Raw genomic sequence first — 9,837 nt, 5'->3', positions numbered from 1 at the left:
TGGGCGCTATTGTTGCAAAGCGGTCAAATCTTAACCGTACTAAGGGCCTCATCTTGGGAGGCATCTTCGCCTCACGCCTCGCTGCATACTATAACATACCTATTAGGCACTATGAAAAAGAAGAAAAATTGTTGCCTACTATTTATTTAGATTATAAGAGTATGGTAGCGCATGATTTTATTGTTAAGAATAGGGAAAGGGCGCTTAAATACAAATTGTTATTTGATAAAAGTCACCCTGAGACTATTACCTTGCCTGCTCCTTCCTTGTTTGATTTATCTGCAGGCCAGTATCTCGTTCCGCTAGTGACCATCCAAGCGTACCGGAACCCTACATCAGCCACAGAGCCAGAGCCGGAACCACAATTTGATCCTCCACGACAGTCTAATTACCAGTGTGGGATCCGGAGATGATTGCCAACCAGTGGCAATTAGAGGCTTCTTCTTCTCAGTACAACCCCAACTAAAACTATGGATATCCGCCAGGCCAGCCGTGGCAATAGACCAACTTAGGCCAAAAGCCTAAGCTTGGGGGAGTACGCATTTCTCACCGACATTACATTCATGTTCGCACACTCATTGCTAGATGTCGGTGCTCATACTCTTTCACTGTAATATCCATGCTAGTTTATTTTCTTATTCTTGCTTTCTTCTTGTGTGTTTGATAAACCTTAAGAAAAACCAAAAAAATTAGTTGTAGATTTTAGCTAGTTTACTTTTCTTGCTGTAGTAGTAACAATTAAAAGAAAACCCAAAAATATTTCCTGTTCTTCTTTTGCTTGTTGGGAGCTTTCCCGTGTAAATAGTTTTATTTCTTTTCTTTTCTTTGGGGGTCGATAGGAGAAGACCATGATGAAATTGTTGAAGTGGCTCTTATATGCATTATTGTTGAATTAACCAAGAGCCCATATTGCCTTGTCTTCTCCTGTTTATTGAATGCTCGCAGATTCCAGCTTAGTCCAATGCACGTGCACTATTATTATTATTCACATCATTCGGTCGTGCAAGTGAAAGGCAATTATGACGATATATGATGGACTGATTGAGATGAGAGAAGCTGGTATGAACTCGACCTCTCTTGTTTTTGTAAATATGATTAGTTCATCGTTCCTGATTCAGCCTATTATGAATAAACATGTTTGCAATGACAATTAGATATTATAGTTACTTATGCCATGCTTAATTAGCTATGAGTTTATAATGGTTTACCTTGCGTGCCAATATGCTATTAAAATGGTTGTGATGTGGTATGATGGGGTGGTATCCTCCTTTGAATGATTCAAGTGACTTGACTTGGCACATGTTCACACATGTAGTTGAAACAAATCAACATAGCCTTCACGATATTTATGTTCATGGTGGATTATATCCTACTCATGCTTGCACTCAATGGTCATTAATTTTAATGCATGTTCATGACTGTTGTCGCTCTCTAGTTGGTCGCTTTCCCAGTCTTTTGCCAGCCTTCACTTGTACTAAGCGGGAATACTGCTTTGCATCCAATCCCTTAAACCCCAAAGTTATTCCATATGAGTCCACCATACCTTCCTATATGCGGTATCTACCTGCCGTTCCAAGTAAATTTGTATGTGCCAAACTCTAAACCTTCAAATGAAATTCTGTTTTGTATGCTCGAATAGCTCATGTATCAACTAGGGTTGTCCGTATCTTCCATGCTAGGCGGGTTATTCTCAAGAGGAGTGGACTCCGCTCCTCACTCACGAGAAAATGGCTGGTCACCGGGATGCCCAGTCCCATGCTTTATGCAAATCAAATCAAAATAATTGCAAACAAAACTCCCCCGGGACTGTTGTTAGTTGGAGGCACGCGTTGTTTCGAGCAAGCCATGGATTGATGCTTGTTGGTGGAGGGGGAGTATAAACTTTACCATTCTGTTTGGGAACCGCCTATAATGTGTGTAGCATGGAAGATATCGCCATATCTTGGTTGTTATGTTGACAATGAAAGTATACCGCTCAAAATATTATTTATCTCTACTTTAAAATCGAGCTCTGGCACCTCTACAAATCCCTGCTTCCCTCTGCGAAGGGCCTATCTATTTACTTTCATGTTGAGTCATCACCCTCTTATTAAAAGCACTAGCTGGAGAGCACCGCTGTCATTTGCATCCATTACTATTAATTTATATTGGGTATGACTATGACTGGATCTCTTTTACCATGAATTACAATGTCTAGTCAGTCCTTGATCTTTAAAGGTGATCTGCATTTATGTTTTGCGGTCTCAGAAAGGGCTAGCGAGATACCATCTTGTTATATCATATTATGATTGTTTTGAGAAAGTGTTGTCATCCGAGATTTATTATTATTGCTCGCTAGTTGATTATGCCATTGATATGAGTAAACATGAGACCTAAGAGTTATTGTGAATGTGGTTAGTTCATAATCTTTGCTGAAAACTTGAATGCTGGCTTTACATATTTACAACAACAAGAGCAAACAGAGTTTGTAAAAGTTTTTCTTTATCACTTTCAGTTTATCAACTGAATTGCTTGAGGACAATCAAAGGTTTAAGCTTGGGGGAGCTGAGAACCCCGTAGCTGATAACTTGTCTAGGCTTGAAAATGTGCTTGATGACCCACTACCTATTGATGATAGTTTTCCTGATGAGCAACTAGCTGCAATAAATGTTGCTAATAGTACTCCTTGGTATGCTGATTATGCTAATTACATTGTTGTTAAATATTTACCACCTAGTTTTACATACCAACAAAAGAAAAAATTCTTATATGATTTAAGACATTACTTCAAGGATGCCCATAAGTACGTCTCATCTTGTGATGAATGCCAAAGAATAGGTAATATTGGTAAGCGTCAGGAAATGCCTATGAGTTATTCACTTGCTGTTGAACCATTTGATGTTTGGGGATTTGATTATATGGGACCTTTTCCTTCCTCTAATGGGTATACACATATTTTGGTTGGTGTTGATTATGTTACTAAATGGGTAGAAGCTATTCCAACCAGTAGTGTTGATCACAACACCTCTATTAAAATGCTTAAGGAAGTTATTTTCCCAAGGTTTGGAGTCCCTAGATATTTGATGACTGATGGTGGTTCACACTTTATTCATGGTGCTTTTCGTAAAATGGTTGCCAAGTATGATGTTAACCATAGAATTGCATCGCCCTATCATCCTCGGTCTAGTGGTCAAGTTGAACTTAGCAATAGAGAAATAAAATTAATTTTGCAAAATACTGTCAATAGGTCCAGGAAGAATTGGTCTAAGAAATTAGATGATGCACTTTGGGCTTATAGAACGGCATATAAAAATCCTATGGGTATGTCTCCTTATAAAATGGTTTATGGAAAAGCTTGTCATTTCCCCTTGAGTTAGAACATAAAGCATACTGGGCAGTTAAAGAACTCAACTATGATTTCAAACTTGCTGGTGAAAAGAGGTTATTTGATATAAGCTCATTAGATGAATGGAGAACCCAGGCTTATGAAAATGCAAAATTATTCAAAGAAAAAGTTAAAAGATGTCATGACAAGAGAATCCAAAAGCGTGAGTTTAAAGTCGGAGAATATGTTCTTTTGTACAACTCTCATTTCAGATTCTTTGTAGGCAAACTCCTTTCAAAATGGGAAGGCCCCTATGTCATCGAGGAGGTTTAGCGGTCTGGAGCCATCAAAATAAATAATTTCGAAGGCACTAACCCGAAGGTTGTCAATGGGCAACGAATAAAGCATTATATCTCAGGTACGCCTATTAATGTTGAAAGCAATATTGTCCAAACTTTGACACCGAAAGAACACATAAAAGAGTCCTTCCGGAACACCCCAGAGTCATCAAAATAAGGAGGTATGTGGTACGATAAGTAAACAGACTCCGAAAAATCTGCAAAAATATTTTTTGTCAGTCTTGGAATAATTTAGAATTTTGGGAATAAAGAAACTCCCAGGAAGCGTCCCCTGGTGGGCACAAGACACCAGGGTGCACCAGGCATGCCCACCTGGGGCACCTTCCGGACTCCGTTTTTCTTCTGTATACTTATCCTACAAGATAAAAATTCTATATATACTTCCTGAACTTGTTAACCACCATATCACGAAGAAATCCTCTGTCTCTTTTCTTGCAGTTTCTGGTCAGATTTATCAAGCCAGGCATCATGTCTTCCTGCTCCTCCAACAACATGGAAGAGGATGTTTGGCTGATGAAGATCGAGACAAAGAGGGAGGAGCCTATGGACGCCGTCAAGGGAGGCAAGGGCAAGGAAGTTACCAACATATTACCCATCTCCGGAGCGTCATCCGTCGGCTGCAGGATCTTTTGACGCTTAAGGACAGGATCGCTTCATCACCACCATCACCTTCTTCACCACCAAAGGAGGACTGAATATCGGGTATGGGCACTCCCTTGGCTTCCGCCAAGCTTGGGGGAGGTGCCCCAGTATCGTATCATCTCACTATCCTTTTGCTTTTACTTATCTTAGTTCAATCTTTTTCTTAGATAAATAAAGTTTATGTTCGATCTTTTCTTCTTTGATAGTTTGCTTAGTGATCTATCATTGTTATCGTGTGCAAGTTATATAATAAAGTTAGTTCGAGTTTTTACTTTCTTTACTTTCATGTTGCAAATAAAGAGAAAGCGAGCAAACAAAAGAAAGGAAATAAATCAATAAGATCATATACTAATCCTATGGTAGGTGATGGCACCACGTAAGGAAAAGTATAAGTAATAAAATTTTATTAGAGATTGACAAACATAGCATTGGTCAGTGATGCAACTCATGAAAGAATTAATAAGGGAAGGGAAGATTCACATATAAATACACTATCCTAGAAATCTTTTGTGATTGTGAGCCCTCATCAAAATATTATATGCCAAAATTGTTGACGTTGGACAAGGAAGACAACGTAATGGTTTATGTATGTTTATATTCACATAGAAGTCATATTGTCATAGATCCTTTAACATGTGATGCTTGCCCCCTATCTTTGCTAGCCAAAAATTCCGCACTAAGTAGAGATACTACTTGTGCATCCAAAAACCCTTAAACCCAAATCTTTTTCAAGTGTCCACCATACCTACCTAGGGATTGAGCAAGATCCCTCAAGTAAGTTGTCATCGGTGCAAAAAGGCAATAAAAATTGCTTCTAAATGTGTGAGATTGCTTAGTGTAAGGGAAATTTGAGCGTTGCACGAACTTGGATGACAAAGAATAAAAGCGACAGACTGCATAATAAAGGTTGTCATCTTAAGGGGCAATGTAACGTGATGTTCTTTTGCACTAAGGGATTGAGCACAAACAAATAAGTGCATGGCAACCTCTGCTTCCCTCTGCGAAGGGCCTATCTTTTACCTTTATGTATCTACTCTTATGCAAAGAGTCAAAGTTTTCCGTCTATTCCTTTTTATTTTTCTCTTTTGGCAAGCATGATGTGGTGAGGAAAGATCTAGGCACATATGTCCAGTTGAATATAGATAGCATTAGTTATTATTCTTGACATCACCCTTGAGGTGAGTATGTTGGGAGGCAAAACTATAAGCCCCTATCTTTCTATGTGTCTGGTCGAAACGTTTTGCTCATGTGTACTCAGTGAGTGTTAGCCATCATAGAAGACTATATGATGGTTGAGTATGTGGACTTGCCTAAAGGCTCCAACACGTGACCCTTCCTAAAAAGATGATGAATTGTAGTTGCAAAGTTGACTAAGAACATAGTTTGTTGGTTTCTAATAGAGTTTTTTTTGCTTTATACTCCGATTATGTGATGAACTGTTACTTACTCATGCATGGGAAGTGTATGATAAAAGTTCTATGATAAAAGTCCTATGTTTAATTTTGTTGCTGTTATAATAATCAACATGATGCTTCTATGTCCGTATTTTGTTTTTATCGACACCTCTCTCTCAAAGCATGTGGACATGTTTTTCGATTTCGGTTTTCGGTTGAGGACAAGCGAGGTCTAAGCTTGGGGGAGTTGATACGTCCATTTTGCATCATGTTTTCTTACTGTTATTTATAGTGTTTTCATCCATAATAATGCTTTTTGGAGTAATTCTAATGCCTTTTCTCTCATAATTTGCAAGGTATACACCAAGAGGGAGAATTCCGGCAGCTGGAAATCTGGACCTGAAAAAGCTACGTCAGGCCACCTATTCTGCACAACTCCAAATGAGCTGAAACTTCACGGAGATTTTTTATGGATTATTTAAGAAATACTGGAGCCAATAAACACCAGAGGGGGGCCACCAGGTGGGCACAACCCACCTGGGCGCGCCAGGCCCCCCAGGCGCGCCCTGGTGGGTTGTGGCCTCCTCGGCCCACCTCCGGTGCCCATCTTCTGGTATATGTGATTTTGACCTAGAAAAAATAAGAAGAAGACTTTCGGGACGAAGCGCCAACGTCTCGAGGCAGAACTTGGGCAGGAGCACTTTTGCCCTCCGGCGGAGCGATTCTGCTGGGGGAACTTCCCTCCCGGAGGGGGAAATCATCGTCATCATCATCACCAACAACTCTCCCATCTTGGGGAGGGCAATCTCCATCAACATCTTCACTAGCACCATCTCATCTCAAACCCTAGTTCATCTCTTGTATTCAATCTTGTTACCGGAACTATAGATTGTTGCTAGGGGGTGACTAGTAGTGTTGATTACATCTTGTAGTTGATTGCTATATGGTTTATTTGGTGGAAGATTATATGTTCAGATCCATTATGCATATTAATGCCCCTATGATCATGTGCATGTTGATTATTTGTGAGTAGTTACTTTTGTTCTTGAGGTTACGGGAGAAATCATGTTGCAAGTAATCATGTGAACTTGATATGTGTTCGATATTTTGATAGTATGTATGTTGTGATTCACTTAGTGGTGTCATGTGAACGTCGACTACATGACACTTCACCATATTTGGGCCTAAGGGAATGCATTGTGGAGTAGTAAATAGATGGTGGGTTGCGAGAGTGACAGAAACTTAAACCCTAGTTTATGCACTATTCCGTAAGGGACCGATTGGATCCTAGAGTTTAATGCTATGGTTAGAATTTATTCTTAATACTTTTCTCGTAGCTGCGGATGCTTGCGGGAGGGTTAATCATAAGTAGGAGGTTTGTTCAAGTAAGAACATCACCTAAGCACCGGTCCACCCACATATCAAGTTATCAAAGTAGCGAACACAAATCAAACCAACATGATGAAAGTGACTAGATGAAATTCCCGTGTACCCTCAAGAATGCTTTGCTTATCATAAGAGATCGTTTTGGGCTGTCCTTTGCCTCAAAAGGATTGGGCTACCTTGCTGCACTTTTGTTACTACTATCGTTACTTGCTCGTTACAGAGTATCTTGCTATCAAACTACTACGCTACTCACAATTTCAGCATTTGCAGACACTACCTTATTGAAAACTACTTGTCATTTCCTTCTACTCCTCGTTGGGTTCGACACTCTTACTTATCGAAAAGAGCTACAATTGATCCCCTATACTTGTGGGTCATCAGAGACCTCAGGGCGGCGTTTGTAGCGACAGGGGCCAACGCGGCGCAGGCAGACCAGCTAGACAGCGGCACAGGCGGGGCTCGCAGGCCGGAATGCTGGGAAGGGTGAAGTTTGCAGCGCCGTATCCGCTCATTTTGGAGCTACCAGCGAATGTGCTGCCGCCGGAACCCTAGAGAGAGCCTTGCATCGCCCCTCTCTCTCTGTTTTCGTTCGGTCAAAAATAACGACGGAAGGAGAAACACGTCGTGGGAAGATTTGGGTCATGGGTGGAGTGGCATTCCTGTTGTAATAACTGGCATAACTTGGGCTAGACTTCAAGTTGCGTAAGTTGCCGCTCGGGAATCACCAGAATCAGCAAATTCGCTGCTTCGGCTTTGAAGACCGTGGTAGTTCATTTTCCAAAAGCGATGTAGGAATCTGATGTGATAATCTGTGTGTTGTTTGAGATTTAGATTTTGTCAGGCCTAGACTACGAGAATCACTAGCTGTAGCTCAAACAAAGGTCACTTTAAAGTCGTTATAAGGACCGAGAAAAACGTGTTTCAAGGGCCGATTTTAGCTGCGGCCGAACAGATCCCGTATAATCAACCTGTAAAAAAATGTACTCTGAATATACCGAACAGGCCCACAGCTAGCCTACTTTTTTTTCTGGCCGTCCTCTTCCTCACGCCAATTTGAAATCGACACATACCGTAGGCCCGGGCGGCCGCCGGCGGACGGGCGGACGAGGAAGACGCGGGGCAGCCGCAGCATGCGGGCGAAGGCAAGGGCGGCCGCGGCGGCCAGACTCCTCCGTTCGCCGTAGCTAGCTAGCTAGTTAGCTCCTCCGCTAGGAGAGACGCGCATCGATTTAGCTAGAGCTAGCTAGCTCCATTCGAATCGATTGAGCTAGCTAGCTCCTCCGTCAAGAGAGCCGCGGGCGGGCGCGGCGGCAGGTGTCCGGGGACCGCCGGCCGGCAGGCGCGGCGGACGGGAGCGAGCCATGAAGGTTCTGATGGCAGTTGGACTCTCGCCAACGGCATTTCGCATATACAGAGCGCCCTCGGGTTAGCTCCGAAATCTTTATTTTCACAGGTTCAGTGGGGTTGTTTTCCACGCCCCTTAAAAAATTTACAGGTTGGAGACGTTTACGGGTTATATTAGGGTCGCTTTTTCGGCGTAAAATTGTAAACCGGCGGTTATTTTGCAGTTTTATGCGTTTTAAGGGGTCTGCTAAGATGCTCTTAAGCTTTGCGTGTGCGTAAGCCTGATTTACGACTTGAACATGTGACACTCCACTTTGCACAGGAGAAACGAAGAATTAGGGCATGCGGATCAGTATTTTTTCCCTATATAGCGCTAGCTTAGTGGTAGGGACCCTATCTTGGTTCCAGGCCAGCCAGGTTCGACCAATTGCTGATGCGAATATCCAACTGTGTTTCTCGCCCTTCATATAAAAATATGCCGAGGGGTGCTTGCCCCTCCGGTCTCGTTTTTTCAGATTGAGTTTGTTGTATATGATGTTCTTATATAATCCCATGGTTGTAATTCTAACCAGTTGTATCTATCATGTACTTCGTACGTGGATGTAAATCGAGGAGAGGCCGGTGGTAATCACCACATGAAACCAATCTTTTTAACTTGGTAATCAGAGCATTAAGATTCCATTTATATCTTCTCTCGTAGCCATGGCTCCAACCTCTCATGCCAACACCAACGCAACACACGGGCACCGTTGTTGTTGGTTCTAGTCCCTCTGCTCTCATCTCCGTCAGTGCGATCGGCAACCTCATCACTACCCGCCTCACGCGCGGCAACTTCCTTCTCTGGAGGACTCAAGCCGTCCCCCGCCCTCTGTGCTCAAGGCCTGTTTGGCTATGCTGATGGTTCCATGAGAGCGCTGCCACACACCATCACCGAAGGCACCGACGATGTTGCCAGTAGATAGCCAATCTCGACTTTCTTCGGTGGTACCAGCAACATCATCACACTGTCATGATCACACTTCTTGGCTACATGACTGAGGAGATCCTCGGCTAGACGACCCTCTTCACTTCCGCCACCGTCCTTTGGTCTACACTCCATGATATGTTCGCCTTCCAAGGGCGCACTCGCATCATGCATGTGTGATACCAACTCTCAAACCTATAGAAAAAGGATCTCTCGGCTCTTGAATATTATCACAGTATGAAGAGTCTTGTTGCCGCCATGGCGGCGGCCGGCAAACCCCTCTCGAACGAAAATGCAATCTTGCCCCTCCTCCATCCCATTGCCCGCGATATCCACCATTGTATAGTTTCTTGCCTTCACCAAGTGGCACGCCAACATGATGAATCTACCGTTCGAAATGGAATTGCCATCATGTTGATTGTGCATGGAAAGTCCGTGAACACC

The sequence above is a fragment of the Aegilops tauschii genome, chromosome 3, assembly GCF_002575655.3.
Source record: "Aegilops tauschii subsp. strangulata cultivar AL8/78 chromosome 3, Aet v6.0, whole genome shotgun sequence".
Lineage (NCBI taxonomy): Eukaryota > Viridiplantae > Streptophyta > Magnoliopsida > Poales > Poaceae > Aegilops > Aegilops tauschii.
Note: the sequence above shows the minus strand (reverse complement) of the source record.